The sequence below is a fragment of the Phragmites australis genome, chromosome 3 (genome assembly GCF_958298935.1).
Source record: "Phragmites australis chromosome 3, lpPhrAust1.1, whole genome shotgun sequence".
NCBI lineage: Eukaryota > Viridiplantae > Streptophyta > Magnoliopsida > Poales > Poaceae > Phragmites > Phragmites australis.
The window spans coordinates 4,230,889-4,251,017 of record NC_084923.1 but is presented as its reverse complement, the minus strand read 5'-3'; positions in this window follow the sequence as shown (position 1 = coordinate 4,251,017).

Genomic DNA, 20,129 nt, shown 5'->3' with positions numbered 1-20,129 from the left:
ATGCTCCTCGCGGCGAGGTTAATTGTTGGATGGCGACGACGCATGGCTAGGGCGACAGTAGGGCTTGAGTTGGTTATAATGTAGGTCCTGGAGCATGGTAGCCCATCTATTGGAATGAATCCGCACGGGTGGGATGCCGCCGGCTATCCCCCGACGGTGCCATGACTAGCCGTTGTGTCCACTGTGTATTTCGTTCATCTATTGTGTGTGCGCTTCGGCTCATGCACACATGTGTAATTGTGCATGTGCATAGTGTAGTCTCGTATAGGGAAGGATGGAGATCTTGATGAAGATGTAATACAGGGCTACACATATCACCCTAAGAGTTGTTGCCATAGGACCTCCTCGTGTCTCTTGTGCGTTTGGATGGTCGTGCCTTTTGGAACCTTGTTGTAGGGGTTTTCTTACCAGTTTGTTAGGAGTTGAACATGGCGGTTGCTTATATTGTCTAGTGGTTGTAGCATGTGAGGTTGTCATTGCCGTTTAGGTAGTCTAGTTGTTTGGGCGTTTACCCACACTACTACAAAAAGACATAGTACCAGTTGAAAAATTGCTTCACTATCGGTTTTTCAACTGACACTCTTTACTCGACACTAATACTCGGCTAGTATCAGTGCCAGTTGATCACCCGTCACAGTTGATATTTCCAAAGAACAAAATCCCGCCTCGATGCGAATCCGGCGACCTCGCTACGGATCTCGCCACCCAGGCACACTTGTAGTTCAGACACAACGAATGACTAAGAATATTCAGTTGCCCTCTAGCTAAGCCACCACTGATCAGATGTCAAAGGCCAGATCCGATGGTCCGCGATCAAGGTACTTGCAGTGAGGTGCAACAAATGGACCTAATCCAAGTCAAGAGAAGCAGTACAAACAAGTAACCTCCTGTGCTTGAAACAATACACAGTGAAGTAGAGTCCTGCCACATGCTGTGGAAATATATGTTTCCCCTTCGACACCTAGCTAGGTTAATAAATAATTTCCATAATACTGTACTTAGCCTTATCAAAACATGATTCATATGCAAGGAATATTTAAGTACAAAGCCATCTGTTGGCGTGGAATTTGGCAAGTCCGTGCAATACGAATCCATCCTGGATAATTATTGCTTTTCGCAGCGACACACGACTTGTTTACTAGCAAACAAGCAAAGAATTTTGATCGGCAACCTTGAGGATCACCGTCTGGATGATTTACAAGTAAATCGATAAAGAACTACTACCCAAATCGTGGAGACTCAAAGTTGTAGCGAAGAACTACTCTAAAACTATCCTCACCAGATGGTTCAGCATTTTAAATGTACAGGTTTTTCAACTGTCACTCTTTACTCGACACTAATACTCGGCTAGTATCAGTGCTGGTTGACCACCCAGCACAGTTTCTATTTCCAAAGAATAAAAAAGAAAATTGGCGGCGACTTGGATGCCGCTCCCCTGCCATCGTCGCCACTACCGCCATCATTGAGCTCCTCTTCTTCCTCACTGCCCTCCTCTGTGCCTCCCTGTACCCCCTTCTTCCGTTTCGACTGAGCTCAAACCCACCACACCGAGCTCCACATACACAAGCAAGAGACATTGCAAACCAAAAATCAAAACAAAATCCCGCCCTGATGCGGATCCGGCGACGTCGCTATGGATCTCGTTGCCCAGACACACTCGCAGCTGGCCATGGGGCCGAGGAGGTTCTCACCGTGTGGAGGAGCCACCCACACCCTCACCGATCTTGCCTGCTCAGCCTCCGTTCGTCGCGTTGTGCGCCCTGCATCAGAGCCCGCTCAGCTTCCGCTGCCTTGCGTGCACCGTAGCTGCATGCATTCCGCCATCGCCACAACGCTCGCTTGGTCCCTACCCCATTGCGCGACTCGCCCTTCCCCGGCGCCCAGGCGCACTTGCCCTCGCCCTTCCCCTCATGCCGCACTTAGAGAGTGGAGGTGATAAGAGATGAGAGAGAGAGGGAGCACATGGTAGAGAGAGACCTGGCTGAAGAGAGATAAGGGAGAGAGATAAGGAAGAGAGATAAGAGAGATAAGGGAGAGATCGAGTCGGTTATATATTCAAATGAACTACAACTCGATCGGTTACGGGTATGAAGAAATAAGGGACAGAGCCGGTGCATATGGACCTAAGCCACGAGCTAAAATCAGAGCGTATTACAATTTCGGGTCTGTTGATATCAATGTTGGTTGATAATTCGAACTGGCACTGATACTCTATTTCAGTGTATTAGTGTTGGTTCTTAATGCTTGATCACTGTTCGAGCACAGCTTGGTTAAGAAACAGCAGTGATATATTTTTAGTAGCGGTTTTTACACAAGTGACACTGATAAGATGTTACTTATGACTTATTCTGTAGTAGTGCCACCTTATGTGTTCTTGGAGTGGCATTGTAAGTGATGGTGTTCCTCCCTATTTAGGCTTTACTTCTTTCAAAAAACGAATGGTGACAGTGATGAAGGCGATGCTGGTGGCCGTGGTGTGATGCACTGTTGTGACATGCTCCTTGCGGCGAGGTTAATTGTTGGATGGCGATGACACATGGCTAGGGCGATAGCATGGTGCCGAGTCAGTTATAATGTAGGTCCTGGAACATGGTAGCCCGTCTGTCGGAACGAATCCGCACGGGTGGGACACCCCCGGCCATGCCCCGACGGTGCCATGACTAGTCGCTATGTCTGTTGTGTGTTTCGTTCAACTATTGTGTGTGCGCTTTGGCTCATGCACGTATGTGTAATTGTGCATGTGCGTAGCGTAGTCTCGTAGAGGTATAATGGTGTAAATTTGACTTCATGAATCTTGTTTCCAATGAGCATACGCCTTAACATTCTTTTCGTGTGACCATGCCATGCGCCGTCACACCCGGGCCAGGCTACACGCGCGGGACAGTACCCTTTGCGAGGCCCTCCTGGTCGTGGCCCGTCACCTCGCATGGGCATGGCCGCACGGGCTGGCACGGCAAAACTGCATTATTGCGTCGCAGCGCAGCTCGGACGAGGGGCGGACGATTATGGCTGTATGAAGGGGGACTTGGCCAAAAAATAGAAGGCTGTACGTAATCGGCAGCTCCATTCACCAGGTACGGATGTGAGAGCATGTACAATAAATGTTTAGAGGAGGTGTTTATAAAAAAAAGTCAGTTTTTTCTCAATTGCACTATGCATTTCATTTTAAAAAAAACTCTAATACAACACGTAAACGTATACATATACACGCTACCATATGCATGCATTCACATAGTGATTACTGAAGATCGAAGATACGAAACATTGAAAATTGATGAGGTTATTATGGACGTCTCGCTATGATACGTATGCCATCTAATATAAAAAAAATTTATGCCTACACAAAGAGTAAAACTGAGGTTTGATCTTTGATAGGTAGATGTACAACCACTCACTTATTTCCGTTCAGTTCACCTTGTATTGTACTGCAATTATAACTAGTACATCGATAAATGGAAAGGCTAGCAAGCAGCATGCATGCAAACCAGAACTAGTAACTTTTGCCGTACGAACACTTGCTTGAGTTCCGGCTGACCGGCCGACCAACTTGTCGCCCGGCAAGTCGCCACCAAAGGAAGAACACCAGTGAAGTCGTCCCGCGCACCGCCACTTTCTAGGAAACTGTAGTGTATTGCGAGCAACCACAATAGCGGCTCGTGAACTTGACGTACGAATCGGTCCGCTGGGGGCTCGTTAAATGCGACCGAAGTGTCAAAATGTACGACAGTGTGTGCATGGATCGGTCAGACAGTTAGCAGAGACCGACCGAGAATTCACGAACCCAAGCAAAACAAGGCATGCATACTTACACGAATTCGATCTACAACTCGATCGGTTACTGTGACTTTCTCTGTACCTGCCTATTCAATTGAACCATTTCAGCGGGCACCGCGATCGATCGAGGAAACAAATGTGTTCATAGCAGCTAGTTATTTGGTTCATATATACTTTTGTTCAAACGTAAGAATTTGAATTGAAATGGACCGAGCTGAAAACCGCGTAGGCACGTACTTATATTAGGCTGGGCCTGAGAACAAAATTAAAGGCATAAAAGTAGGACTTGAAGAACTGACCCGGTCCTTCGTTGTACCTTTTCGGTGGTTACGTTGATTAAACATGCACAACGAAACTATAAAAGGGCCATCATACTACATGTCTCCCTCCCAACAAACCAGTTGAAGGCAGTCCACGTACGTGCTCCACTACCTAGCAAGCCACGCTAGCCCGTTTGTAATAATACTACGTAGCTTGATTATTACAGTTTTATACAAGGTTCTGATCCTGTTATGGCGCTGACGACGATGATGGCGAGGACGGCGGTGGTGACCGTACTGTTGATGAAATGCTGCAACATGATCCTCGCGGCAAGGCCGTTGCTGGATGCGGGAGGGGACCGCGGCCGTTGGCTGGGGCAGGACCCCGCCGGGTCGCTGATCATGCAGGTGCTTAGAGGTCCATGCAACCCTAACAATGGGAACAATCCCAACCATCCTCCCTGCCCATAAATAGCCCTTGGTCGGCGGTCGACAGCTCTGTTAGCTACTCGATCGTTGGCCTCTGGTTTCTTCTACGATTTTAGTTTATTTGTTCATATCTTGTAAGGGCTTTCATGTGGAAATGGATTTTTGGAAGCTTATTATAGTAGATATAGATCAACAGTAGCAATAATAAATCAGTCACTGATATGGGTCATGTAATCAAGTTGTACAGATGATTATCTAGGTAGTTAGTATGAGTAGATTTAGATTGTATAGGTTTCGGAGTAGACAAGTATCACTCGCAATTATGGTTATATTAATTTATTCTTTGGTTTCGATGGTAAATTTTCATTTTACTCCTGTTTGTTTCTGCTTATTAGCAGCTCCTGCTTATCAGAAAAATCGGTAAGCTGATAAGCTAAAAGAAACTCTAAACTTATTGCTAGTTTATGAATTTTTTGATAAGCTGGTTTCTGGTGAAATGAATTAAAAGCTGATAAGCTGGCTAAGATCAGCTTTTGTGAAAAGTTGATGTGCTAAGAGCCTAAAAATTAAATCCATAAACTAAATATTTTTCTCAGAAGCTATAAATAGCTTTTCAAGTAAGTAGTTTTTCTTGAAAAACCGTATAAATTTCATCTGTGCCAAATAAAATCTCTATCTTGAAATATACATAAGCATTCAATAAAATTTACGAGACGATGGGTTATCCAATTATTTTTTCGATATTATGTATACATTAACTACCAAGATTCGGATTTTTCTAGAGGCCTGGTTGTGTTCCTTATGGACCCGTGTTAATGTTAAAAGAGGACAACCCGTACTGGTGCAATATCTATCTATTATATTATTATTCGATGGATAATATGAGCCATCACGTTCACTCTTAAAAGCATAAAAATTACATATTAACTATAAAAAAGAAAAGAATTTAGATTACTTTTGTTATGAATATTTAACAGTCTATATTATACCAAGTAGCCTATATTAAATATGATTAATAAATAGCTAAATTCAGAAATCAAAGAGGCCATATTAAATATGATCAATAAATACCTAGATTTGGAATTAAAAATTATAAAAAAAATTACTAGTTCGATTTCCATTCGATGTGAGAAACAAAATATCTAAATAAAGAGTCTAAATAAAATAAAATAAATAATAATTAAAAATGAGGTCAGAATAGAAAAAATAAGAATCCATATCAAATATAATCTTATAAAAAATAAAATTATTATAAAAATTAAATACCTAAATAAAGAGTCCATATAAAATACAATTAATCAATAGCTAAATTTTAATAAAAAAATTCAAAAATTTTACTAAAATAATAGATTAAGAAACACCGTGTAACTTAAGGTCGTCGTATTAAGCACGCAGCAGGCAAGACACAACACGCAAACAAGTCAAATATATTCTGATTTTGGTTAGACTGCATACATCTGACACACGATTTTGATAGTTTATCAAAATGTATACAAATCGAACTAATACTCGTATATGATTCAGGTACAAGTTTGGAGAAAAATAATTTTTTTTCTACTAACATATTTTTATTTATTTTCTGATTTTATGGGTTTTGTAACTAAATGATACTAATCTCAAAAAAACTAAAGAGACTAATTTTTAATAAAAATTATCGTGACAAAATATTACAATGGGGCTAGTTAAACTATTAGTGTGTGCCATATTGCTAGTTATTATAATTAGTTATTATAATCACATGTAGTGTTGTTAAACTGAAATGTTCCAGTAGAAAACAAATTACAACTAGAAAATTTGCAACAACATATTGCTCAACGCACAATTCTTTTGGGCCACATCGTACCGACCAAGTATCTTTATATGTAAAAATAATTAAAATAAAAGTTGGAATCATCTCAAGTTGGATTAATATCGTAGCGAACATGATCTTCTTAGAACATATATATGATTTTGATGATTAATAATAATATAGTCAATAAGACTAACATTTTTATCAACTATATGTTTTAGCACAGCGTATGATACTTGGCTTATTTGTCCATTATCCGAATATGTGGTTATACAAAAAGTGCTAAAGTCAACGGCATCGACAAACAGTGCTTAAACGATGCACACAGTCTATAGCATCTGGGTTCCACTCCCGACCTACCCCTAGCACTGCCCACATCTCGCCTCATTCGCACATCTCATAGATCCCACATCATTATCATTGTAATTGTAAACAATAAGTAGGCTCTAAGCTCACAAATAATAGTTGAACCATTGTTCTACTTGTACCGAGGACCTATGCATCGCTAAGTATTTTCAACAACTCTTAAGTTAGATATCAACAAGGTTACCAAGGCTACAAGGATAAGGATGATCAACAATTTAAGGTAGAGGTAACGCAATCAACATAGGATCTACCCATATAAGTCCGACAACAACTCACTAAACATACAAACATACCTAAGTAATGACTTCTCAATTTAGACTCCATTCAATTCAACCAAAAGGGTGCAATATGCTTAGATGCTTATCATGTTGCTCTGGCAGTTGCTTGACACTGCCCATATAGCACTCACAAAACTCAGGTTGCTCGATGTCGCCTTCACTCGCTTGGACTGTCGGCACAATAATATTTAAACGAATGGAAAAATGTGTAAATGATGCATGCTTGGATAATAATAGAGTGTCGTGTTTTAAAAACATTTGCAAAAGATCATCAAATGATTAGGGCTTCAAAGTTTGAAACCCCGGATAAGGTAACCTAAGTACATACAGCTTCAAATGACTGACAGTCAAATCGACGTGGAAGTGGCGGTTAGACGGCTGACGTGCAGAAGGTTTTGGCCTATGGAGGTCAAACCACCATAACCTGCTGGCAGCACCCTTGCGGAGTCACTGGTGAGGACTCCGGTGAAACATTCGGCGACAAAGAGCACCAAAGTACTCCACAAGACTAAGGGAACGTTTTAAGTGGTCATTTGGACAACATGCTCAGCCCGAACACGTAAAACCCTCAAAATGAGATCTGGACATAGCTTTCCTAGGGCTTTCCGGCGAAAACCAAAACATCGATCGCCTAGGGCTAGGAAACAGCGGAAAAACGGTAGGAAGATGTTTACCTCAGCTTAGAGGAACTTTGTATTAGATCTAAATTCTTCGGGGAAGCTTCGATCCACCGATTGGACTCTCGGAGGGTGAATGAGCTTGTGGAGAAAGAAACGACAAGGAAACCCCTCCGACGGGGAGAAAAGGTGGAGGAAGCTCGGGGAAGTCCTTCGCGGAGCTCATAAGAGTTCCCACCGTCGATCTCCAATCATCGAACGCGTTGAGCAGATCTCACCTTCTCTCTCTAGGGTTTGGGGAGGGAGAGAGTGGGAGAGTGAATGAGAGAGGGAGGGAGCGAGAGACCGATCGACCACTTAAGGGGTGACTTTGCTGTGCTCTGGAGGTCAGACCAAGAGGGGCATTGGTCAGACCATGGGATACCCACGTGGCAAGCCCACGTGGCTCCTCCATAGCGATGAGACCCGGTCAGACCGCGAGAAGGGTTCTTTTACTAAATTTCTTTGACTTTTTCCTCTTTTCATTCTTCTTTCTTTCTCTTTCGCTCCAAAGTATTTAGGGTCTTCCTAAAGAGCTCTAGGCTAACTCCAAGTATTTTGAACATGTTTAAAACTCAAATTATCAAACTAACACGTATAAACATAATATTACGATAATTATAAATGCTTAATTATGTAATTAACATTTAGGGATGTGACACTTGTCTTGGTGGCTTGGTGACTCAACCAATTTGAGGTCTAGGTGGTTTAAGGGCCGTGACCGGAAGAGTCTTGGTGACCGGGAGTATATCCTTAGTGGAGCTCTAATGTAGACTAGGGGAGACATTTATGCCATCGATATCACATGATAAAAATTCCTTATACCAAGTTTGTTCTCTCTAACTTATTTATATTTTCATATTTATGAAAATATAGACCTCGCCTGACCGATGAACTCACCCAGCCCCGTACAGACTCGAATTAAACAGAGTCGGCGCCGCTTTCACGGAAGCGAAGTTGCCGGTTACCGCGCGCAGAACCAAGTCAGAAGAACGGCATGCAGTGCGAGCGCGCGGCTCAGGGATCGGACCAAGCTTGATCAATAAGGGGCTGTTTGGTTAGGGGCAAGGAGCCAAAGTAAATTTTAGTCGTGGATTGAAAATTTGGTTTCCGTTTAGCTTGATATCAGAATTTAATCATGTCCTGAAAAAATTTGGTGATCAAAATTTTTCTATAGCGTTTTTAAGCAAATCTCGAACGGTCAAATCATCCACCAAAATTTTTAGCTAGCAAAATTTTAATTTGGTTTAAAACCAAATATTATTTTGACAGTTAAAATTTAGCAATACTCTGATTTAACATCTAGTCAAATTTTAGCTTGCACTGTAGAGCCAAAAACCAAACAATCCAAGTCCGCGATGACCTGATCGTTGAATAATTCGACCAAATTGAAACCGAACGGTCGAACATCAATCAATCCATGAGAATTAAAACAACGTATATGAATGCATGGACCTAACGACCGATCGGTCCAACGAACAGAGAGCCGACCGACAGATAATTCACGTAGTCACAAACCCCAGTAAGAAAGACTACATATAGGGCAAAAGTGAGACGTACGCACGTACGTAATAAAATACTCGTATGTAGCGTCCTAGCATGGCGCATGGCTTTGATCGACGGATTTTCAAACTTGTGAATTGAAATTGAACCGGACCGAGCACTGCATGAGAACCGCGTACATGGTTGAGACTTCGAGCTATTTCAGAACCAAGTTTACGAAGATCACTAAGCAGCATACAGGTAAGTGTCCTTAACATCTTGCACCTATTTTAGGAATTAATGTTAGTTGTTTATCCTTCATTGCATCCTTTTCTAAATTGGAAACATATGAATAGGGTTTGCTAGCTTTTGTCTGATTATCCTTGTCGCCGTTGATGAGTCTTGGGAAAAAAATGGTAGATATGCTAGTCGTTGTCCTAGTTGGGTTAGAAGTTAAACTTGACTAACGATTTTGTAACATGAACTGGATAAGATAATCTTTTGTAGCAACATGGTATATGGATCCTAATAGGATGGTTGGTTTGAGGATGGTGCAAGAAGGCACATGTGTTGTGCCGCACGGGTGGAATGTATCTGTTCCTGTGTGGGATCTTAAGGACTGGTTCTTGAAGTATGTAATCTGGCTAAACTGCACAACCACGAGGCATATATGGGTATGGCCTGTCCAATTAATTAGCCACCCCTCTGGTTCTATGAGCACCATTGGACAGTTGAGTTGCACAAGAGGGGGGTTTCTGTAGTGATGGAATCACTGTTAGTGGTGAAACCTCAGTGGTGCTTGCAGGACGGCCGGAGCTTTGTAAGGTCTTGTAGTGATGTCTTGACGTACACATCGGAAGTATGTAAGGTACTGACGGGTACCGACAAAAGAGTTGATCACGACTCGTGGGTAAAGTGTGTAAACTCTACAGAGTATAAAACTGATCGATCAGCCGTGTTCACGGTCAAGAGCCAGCTTGGACTTCTTCTTGATTATATGGGATCAGGATTCTGGTATGGATGGTCGGGTAGCCAGATAATAGGATTACCTGGTGAGTTTTGGTAGCCGGATATGAAATATCTGGTGAGTTTGGTAGTCGGATGGAATCTGATGAGCTATTCTTCTTATTTAAGTTGTGTCTTCACATTTAGTAAATAGGATATCTGTTTCTTGTAGTTATATGTTAATGTTGCTCAGTGCAGTAAACCAGTGTCTATGGAGTACGTTGTGTACTCACAGTTGTTGTTTCCAATATAAATGTTTCTTAGTGGGAGAAGTCTATGTTGAGATCAAGAAAGCTGAAGACTACAAAGAAAACAGAACGTCCTAGGTCACGTTGCCACCAGTCGATTGCCTGTGGTGTGCCCTGATGCTTTATTTGGAGCTTGTACTTACGTTGCTGTTTAAAAAACTCTAGTATTTATTTTAATAAAGTTGTTTTGTTTGATATAGAACTGTATATCACAGATGATGTTACCGCATGTATAATGAAACTGATTCTGACATACAAGTAAAATGCACCAGTTTGTTCTTAAAAAAAAACAGGTGTGACAGGACATGTCACTTATTTTCACCATACGGTTTGACGAAAATAGTATTTACGCTGAACCATTGTATTAGTTTTGGCAGAGAGGTGTGGGGCTATTAATTGCACGGGTCCCGTCCCGTATCATCCGGCGTATCTCGGGATAACTTCGCCAGGATCAAGGCGTTCCGTCTGCCGCCCTGCTGTGACAGAGGAACAAGACTGGGCGGGCACGCCGGGTTGCTCTGCGGCTGCCCGGTGGTCCCTCTCTACGGCGCCCGTTGTCAGGGCGTTTATGGTGACAGGTGACCAGGCGTGCGCCGCATTTTCCACCCCCCGGTCACTTCACCCAGAAGGAATGATGACGCATTTCCCAGTCATGGCGTCTTGGAACTTGTGCCCCCCTCCTTCCCGTTCGGGGCATGTCGTAGCCGGCGAGTGCTTAAAAGAGCCGGCAACACAGAAGAGAAGACGATCCGAGAATCGAACAAGAGACCGCAAGCACCCAAGCAGCGAGAACGGAACCATAGACGAACACAACGCACAAGGGACAGTCCCTGTCCAAGAACAAGGAGCCTCAAGCTCTTAGTTAGACAAATATTCTTGTAACCAGCACATCCTTGAGGGACTTCCTCAAGACAGTTATTACATCCATACAGGAGTAGGGTATTACGTCCCCGTGCGGTCTGAACCTATCAAAATTCTGGTGCATTTACTTCTCTTTGCACTAGATCATCACCCCCACCACCGGCCGTTGTATTTACTCTCATTCATTTCTCCGACGAACTTATTCAGGATCATCCCCCCGGCCGAATCTCTAAAAAGGGGTCTCTCGGGATCCCTGCGACAGGAGTTAATCCTCTGACAGTGTGTGGTGTGTTAGCTATCTTCATGGTCACGCTGCAAGCTCGTTCTTCACCGTTGCACGTTCCTATTCTATTGAGATTGACCAGGTAGACTAGCAATTATTTACGTGACCGTTGGCTCTTTGTATACGTATTATAAATCTTGAGATCAATACATGACTCGGTGTGTTGACTCCAACTTGCTGTCAGAGTGTGCTCAGGAATCCCTTGACAATCTGTTCGTGACTTTTTCCTCAACGCTTTTCGCTGCCATAGATGCCAACCCACTTCTCTTCTCTAATTCTTCCCAAAATCCACCCACCTCCTCCCCTATCTCCTCCACTGATCATGTCACTGACCAACTCTAGCACGCCGATCAACATACACCAACAAACACCCTTGCTACTGTGATCCAGATGGCCAACATCTGGGCTCATGTTCTCATTCACCACGTTGTCCCGATGCAGATTGGGTCATGAACAACCACAATATCGTGAATTGGCTCTACACCACAATGTGTCAGTGTCGCGTGAGATTACGAGCATTGTCATGCAACTGGAAGACACTTTCAGCAAGGTCTGGTGTGCCATAAAAGAATTTTCCACTACCACAGTCTCACACATGTCGAAAATCTTGAAGTCGAATTCATGAATTTATGCCAAGGTGACATGACAATCACCCAATACAGCTCTTGCCTAAATTCTAAATATGCTTCATGGGTTAAACGCTAAACTCAGCTACACCATTCCCTCCCTCACAGCACAACGACCCCTCCCCTCCTTTCTCCATGCACTTCTCATTTGCTTTTGTCCAGTAATCATGGCTCCACTCATGGATGTCTGCACGCCCCCGAGGGGCTCTATGATGAGTAAATTTGTGACTACTGCCATTGGCTCAGACTACCAAGGGCTTCTAGTCTTCGGTGAGATGGATGTTTGTCCACAGGAACCTCTGTTGCATCATAGGGAAGGATGGAGATCTTGATGAAAGGAAGGATGGAGATCTTGATGTAGATGTAATACAGGGCTACGCAAATCACCCTAAGGAGTTGTTGCCATAGGACCTCCTCTAGTCTCTTATGCATTTGGATGGTCGTGCCTTTTGGAACCTTGTGTTTGTGGAAACAAAAAAAATAGACTTGGAACAAAAGTGTACACGGAACATGTATTTCATTAATTCTTTTTTTTAATATACAAAGTACATGAGTCCGCGACAGTTTGCCTATTCTGTCTTCTACGTCGATGCTTATGGAGACTATCTGACGGAGAGATTACGTAGTTTGCCGATTCCCGGGGGCCTAGTTAGGCGTGTCCGATTAATTACATCTGCAAGGCAAGCCTGCAGAACACCTCCGATTAAGCTGTGCTGGGTCGTCGTCTTTGAATTTGTATTGCTCGCCATATGCATAGAGGTTGATGCAGATTCAACAATCAGTGTTTGCAGATGTGGTACGGGTGGCTTTTGTTTCACCGAAACACGGTCACGGTATACAACCGTTACGTTTGCTATATGGAGCGGGTGTCGCGATGAAGGGGATGACTTTCACCTCGTCGGTTCCCAGTCATGTATGTCTGCATTCATCGGACATGGATGTATGGATGCTTTTGCCTCGTCGGTGCCCAGCAATTGTGTATCCGTTTTCGTCCGTTTTGAATGTGTTGATAGTATAGTGACCTTGCCTCGTCGGCACTTGGCCATAATTCCGTCTAGCATGGTCGGTCATAGACGTGTAATGGTGTAAATTTGGTTGGTTAGTTCATTTGAATATATAACCGCTTCCATGCAAAAATATGTAATGATCTTGGAAGCTTATAGCTAACTGTTTCATTTAGTTCCTTGTTACACAGCAGTGCTACAAAACATCAATCCTTGATCGTGACTTCATGAATCTTGTTTCCAATTGAGCATACGCCTTAACATTCTTTTCGTGTGACCATGCCGTGCGCCGTCACACCCGAGACAGGCTACACGCGCGGGACACGTACGAAGGGGGACTTGGCCCCTTTGCGAGGCCCTCCTGGTCGTGGCCCATCACCTCGCATGGGCATGGCCGCACGGGCTGGCACGACAAAATTGAATTATTGCGTTGCAGCGTAGCCCGGACGAGGGGCGGACGATTATGGCAGTACGAAGGGGGACTTGGCCCAAAAAATGGAAGGTTGTACGTAATCGGCAGCTCCATTGACCAGGTACGGATGTAAGAGCATGTACAAATAAATGTTTAGAGGAGGTGCTTACAAAAAAGTCAGTTTTTTCTCAATTGCACTATCCATTTCACTTTTTAAAAAACCCTAATACAACACGTCTCGCTATGATACGTATGTCATCTAATATAAAAAAATTTATGCCTACATAAAGAGTAAAACTGAGGTTTGATCTTTGATAGGTACATGTACAACCACTCACTTATTTCCGTTCAGTTCACCTTGTATTGTACTGCAATTATAACTAGTACATCGATAAATGGAAAGGCTAGCAAGCAGCATGCATGCAAACCAGAACTAGTAACTTTTCCCGTACGAACACTTGCTTGAGTTCCGGCTGACCGGCCGACCAACTTGTCGCCCGGCAAGTCGCCACCAAAGGAAGAACACCAGTGAAGTCGTCCCGCGCACCGCCACTTTCTAGGAAACTGTAGTGTATTGCGAGCAACGGCCAGCGGAATCAAGTCACCACAATAGCGGCTAGTGAACTTGACGAATCGATCCGCGGGGGGATCGGTCAGACAGTTAGCAGAGAACAGACCGAGAATTCACGAACCCAAGCAAAACAAGGCATGCATACTTACACGAATTCTACAACTGAATCGGGTACTGTGACTTTCTCTGTACCTGCCTATTCAACTGAACCATTTCAGCGGGCACCGCGATCGATGCATGGACGGTTTCGTTGGGATCGATCGAGGAAACAAATGTGTTCAAAACAGCTAGTCATTTGGTTCATATATACTTTTGTTCAAACGTAAGAATTTGAATTGAAATGGACCGAGCTGAAAACCGCGTAGGCACGTATTTATATTAGGCTGGGCCTGAAAATTAAAGGTATAAAAGTAGGACTTGAAGAACTGACCCGGTCCTTCGTTATACCTTTTCTGTGGTTGATTAAACATGCACAACGAAACTATAAAAGGGCCATCATGCTGCATGTCTCCCTCCCAACAAACCAGTTGAAGGCAGTCCACGTACGTGCTCCACTACCTAGCAAGCCACGCTAGCCCGTTTGTAATAATACTACGTAGGTTCTCACGTGATTATTACAGTTTTACACAAGGTTCTGATCCTGTTATGGCGCTGACGACGATGATGGCGAGGGCGATGGTGGTGGCCGTGCTGTTGATGCAATGCTGCGACGTGATCCTCGCGGCAAGGCCGTTGCTGGATGCGGGAGGGGACCGCGGCCGTTGGGTGGGACAGGATTCCGCCGGGTCGCTGATCATGCAGGTGCTTAGAGGTCCATACAACCCTAACAATGGGAACAATCCCAACCATCCTCCCTGCCCGCCTGCCCATAAATAGTCCCCAGTCGGCGGCCAACAGCTCTGTTAGCTGCTCGATCGTTGGCCTCTGTGATTTCTACTGCGGTTTTAATTAATTTGTTCATACCTTACAAGGGCTTTCATGTGAAATTGTATTTTTGGAAGCTTATTATAGTAGATATAGATGGACAGTAGCAATAATAAATCAGTCTCTGACATGGGTCATGTAATCAAGTTGTACAGATGATTATCTAGGTAGTTAGTATGAGGAGATTTAGATTGGTTTCAGGTTTGGGAGTAGACAAGTACAACTCGAAATTATGGTTATGTTAATTTATTTTTTTGGTTTCGATGGTACATTTTCATTCTACTCCTATTTATTTCTGCTTATTAGCAGCTCCTGCTTATCAGAAAAGTCGGTAAACTGATAAGCTGAAACAAACGCTAAACTTATTGCTAGTTTATGAATATTTTGATAAGCTGGCTTCTGGTGAAATGAATTAAAAGCTGATAAGCTGGTTAAGATCAGCTTTTCTGAAAAGCTAATGTGCTGAGAGCCTAAAAATTAAATCCATAAACTAAATGTTTTTCTCAGAAGCTACAAATAGCTTTTCAAGTAAGTAGTTTTTCTTAAAAAACCCTATAAATTTCATCTGTGCCAAATAAAATCACTAAATGTTTTTCTCAGAAGCTACAAATAGCTTTTCAAGTAAGTAGTTTTTCTTAAAAAACCCTATAAATTTCATCTGTGCCAAATAAAATCTATATCTTGAAATATACATAAGCCTTCAATAAAATTTACGAGACGATGGGTTATCCAATTATTTTTTCGATATTATGTATACATTAACTACCAAGATTTGGATTTTTCTAGAGACCTGGTTGCGTTCCTTATGGATCCGTGTTAGTGTTAAAAGAGGACAACCCGTACTGGTGCAATATCTATCTATTATATTATTATTCAATGGATAATATGAGCCATCACGTTCACTCTTAAAAACATAAAATTTCCATATTAACTAGAAAAAGAAAAGAATTTAGATTACTTTTGTTATGAATATTTAACAGTCTATATTATACCAAATATCTCATATTAAATACGATTAATAAATAGCTAAATTATGGAATCAAAGATGCCATATTAAATATGATTAATAAATACCTAAATTTGGAATTAAATAATATAAAAAAATTACTAGTTCGATTTCCATTCGATGTGAGAAACAAAATATCTAAATAAAGAGTCCAAATAAAATAAAATAAATAATAATTAAAAATGAGGTCAGAATGAAAAAAAAGAATCCATATAAATATAATTATAAAAAATCAAATTATTATAAAAATTAAGTATCTAAATAAAGAGTCCATATAAAATACAATTAATCAATAGCTAAATTTCAATAAAAAATCAAAAAATTTACTAAAATAATAGATTAAGAAACACCGTGTAACTTAAGGTCGTCGTATTAAGCACGCAGCAGGCAAGACAAACAAGTCAAATATATTCTGATTTTGGTTACTGCATACATTTGACACACGATTTTGATAGTTTATCAAAATGTATACAAATCGAACTAATACTTGTATATGATTCAGGTACAAGTTTGGAGAAAAATATTTTTTTCTACTAACATATTTTTATTTATTTTCTGATTTTATGGGTTTTGTAACTAAATGATACTAATTAAAAAAACTAAAGAGACTAATTTTTAATAAAAATTATCATGACAAAACATTACAATGAGGCTAGTTAAACTATTAGTGTGTGCCATATTGCTAGTTATTATAATTATTTATTATAATCACATGTAGTATTGTTAAACTAAAATGTTCTAGTAAAAAACTAATTACAACTAGAAAATTTGCAACAACATATTGCTCAACGCGTAATTCTTTTGGGCCACATCGGACCGACCAAGTATCTTTATATGTAAAAATAATTAAAATAAAAGTTGGAATCGTCTCAAGTTGGATCAACATTGTAGCGAACATGATTTTCTTGGAACATATATATGATTTTGATGATTAATAATAATATAGTCAATAAGACTAATATTTTTATCAACTATATGTTTTAGCACAGCGTATGATACTTGGCTTATTTGTCCATTATCCGAATATGTGGTTGTACAAAAAGTGCTAAAGTCAACGGCACCGACAAACGGTGCTTAAACGATGCAAACAGTCTATAGCATCTGGGTTCCACTCCCGACCTACCCCTAGCACTGTCCACATCTCGCCTCATTCGCACATCTCATAGATCCCACATCATTATCATTGTAATTGTAAATAATAATTAAGCCCTAAGCTCACAAATAATAGTTGAATCAATGTTCTACTTCTACCGATGACCTATGCATCACTAAGTATTTCCAATAACTCTTAAGTTAGATATCAACAATGTTACCAAGGCTACAAGGATAAGGATGATCAACAACTCAAGATAGAGGTAACACAATCAACATAGGTTCTACCCATATAAGCCCGATAACAACTCACTAAACATACAAACATACCTAAGTAATGACTTCTCAATTTAGACTCCATTCAATTCAACCAAAAGGGTGCAATATGCTTAGATGCTTATCTTGCTGCTTTGGCGGTTGCTTGACACTGCCCATATATCACTCACAAAACTCAGGTTGCTCGACGTCGCCTTTACTCGCATGGACCGTTGGCGCAATAATATTTAAACGAATGTGTCGGTGTATTTAGAACCAGGGGTCCCTAAGTCCCGAGGCCAAACCGGCCGCCCACCACATATCACCACCCTGCAAGGTAAAAGCAGAGACTCGGGAGAGGGTGCTCGGGGCTGCGCGTGGCAGCCCCCGAGGACTCGGTGCCCCGAAGGTCCCTCTCAAGTGCTCGGGAGAGGGTGCTCGGGGCTGCACGTGGCAGCCCGCGAGGACTCGGTGCCCCGAAGGTCTCACTCAAGTACTCGGGAGAGGGTGCTCGGGGCTGCACGTGGCAGCCCGCGAGGACTCGGTGCCCCGAAGGTCTCACTCAAGTACTCGGGAGAGGGTGCTCGGGGCTGCACGTGGCAGCCCGCGAGGACTCGGTGCCCCGAAGGTCTCACTCAAGTACTCGGGAGAGGGTGCTCGGGGCTGCACGTGGCAGCCCGCGAGGACTCGGCGCCCCGAAGGTCTCACTCAAGTACTCGGGAGAGGGTGCTCGGGGCTGCACGTGGCAGCCCGCGAGGACTCGGTGCCCCGAAGGTCTCACTGAAGTACTCGGGAGAGGGTGCTCGGGGCTGCACGTGGCAGCCCCCGAGGACTCGGTGCCCCGAAGGTCCCCCCAAGATGCTCGGGAAATAGTGCTCGGGGCTGCACGTGGCAGCCCCCGGGGACTCGGTCCCCAGAAGGTTCGCGCAAGATCGTTCAAAGACTCAAAGGGCCCCGTCGCCAGAGTATCATCCAGTCAAGGGCCCGATGCCGCATTTAATAGGCGCGCGTGGCCTGGCATTCTGACATCCTGACATTCTCGGCTGCCCACGCCCCAGTGTCAGACCCGGCCATGCCCTGGCTGGGGGGCGTGGGTTCATTAAATGCACGGGTCCCGTCCCGTTTCCACTTGCGCACCTCGGGATAACGTTACCAGAATCGAAGCACTCGGCCTGCCACCCTGCCCTGGCAGGAGAACAAGACAGAGTGGACGCACCGGGCACCTCTGAGGCTGTCCGGTGGGCTTTTTTTTATGGCACCCCGAAGCTTCCGCAGCGGCTAGTGGTCGAATGCGCGCCGCCTTCCTCCACCGCCCCTGTCACTTCGCCAAAGTGAAATGATTAGACCTTTCTCCGTGGCACCTGGGCACTCGCGTCCCCTCTTTCCCATTCAGGATATGTCGAGGTCGGCGCATCTATAAAAGAAAAAGGAGGGGGGCACCAAGAAGGGGACGGAGAGACGAACAACGAAAAAGAGGAGGACAAGAGAAAAACAAGAGGTAAGTCGAAGAACAAGAAATCACCACCCCCGATCACAAGACAATCAAGAAACCAGCTAGCTAGAACATAAGAGCCTCCTGCTCTTTGTAAACAGCTCTCCCTCGAGAACCAGATATACCCTTGAAGGATCTCCTTCAAGGATAGATATAACACTCATACAGGAGTAGGGTGTTACGCCTCCGCGCGGCCCGAACCTGTCCAAAAACCCGGTGTCCCCGCAAGCCATCGCATTTTATTTCCTTTTCCGCTCATTTCCCGTGCAAGCTTTTCTAGGATCATCCCCCCGGCCGAATCTCTAAAAAGGGGTCTCTCGGGATCCCTGCGACAGGAGTTCACTCTCCGACAGCTGGCGCGCCAGGTAGGGGGGAATATCCCTAGATTGTTTGTTTCCCTTTTTTCTCCACAGGAAAAGATGGCCGGTGGGCATCGTCTCCAGTGTTCCGGCTCCACTTCCAGTAACGGAACGCCGCCCCACGGCCAAGAGGTTTTTCCCGCCCAAGGGGATCAGGGCGCTGGGCCCATCAGCGCCGCCGCTGCCGGCTGTGCTATGGGCCAACCGGACTACGCCAAGCCGCGCTACCGGGGAAACTCCTTTCTTCCTCGTCTACGGCGCCGAGGCGGTCCTCCCCTCCGAGCTTACTCTCGGCTCCCCTCGAGTGCACGCGTACTCTGAGGGTGAGCAGGAGCATCAAAGGCGCGACGACGTAGACTACCTGGAAGAGCGCCGGCGGCGTTCTGCTGTCCGGGCGGCTCGGTACCAGCAGAGTTTGCGCCGTTATCATCTGCGTCACGTCCGGGCCCGGTCTTTCGAGGTGGGGGACCTAGTTCTCCGGCGCATCCAGTCGCGCGAAGGAATGAATAAGTTGTCCCCTGTGTGGGAAGGTCCGTTCACCGTGATCGCGGTCCCCCGGGCAGGTTCTTTCAGGTTGGCAACGGAGGAGGGGCAGCCACTCCCGAATCCGTGGAACATCGAGCATCTCCGACGCTTCTACCCGTAGATGGTCAAGCTCGCGGTTCAGGTTGATAAGGCCGGGGGCTTCTCCTCGCCCGAGCAATCTGGAGGCTTCGCCCCGTATGGTAAATCGCTGTCGCCCAACCTTGTAAATATCGTACATTCAGTATTTTAATAAAGCAATCACTATGGCAAATTATTTCTCTGGATTCCCTATGTTTAACCTGTCTGGTGAGGTGCTCGGTTGTGCGAGAAAAAGTTCGCTCTCTCGTTTTTTCCCATTGATAAAAGAATCCCAATCGGTATACATGCGGGCAGTCGCCACTGACTTACGTCCGACATGGTAGGCAGTGGTAT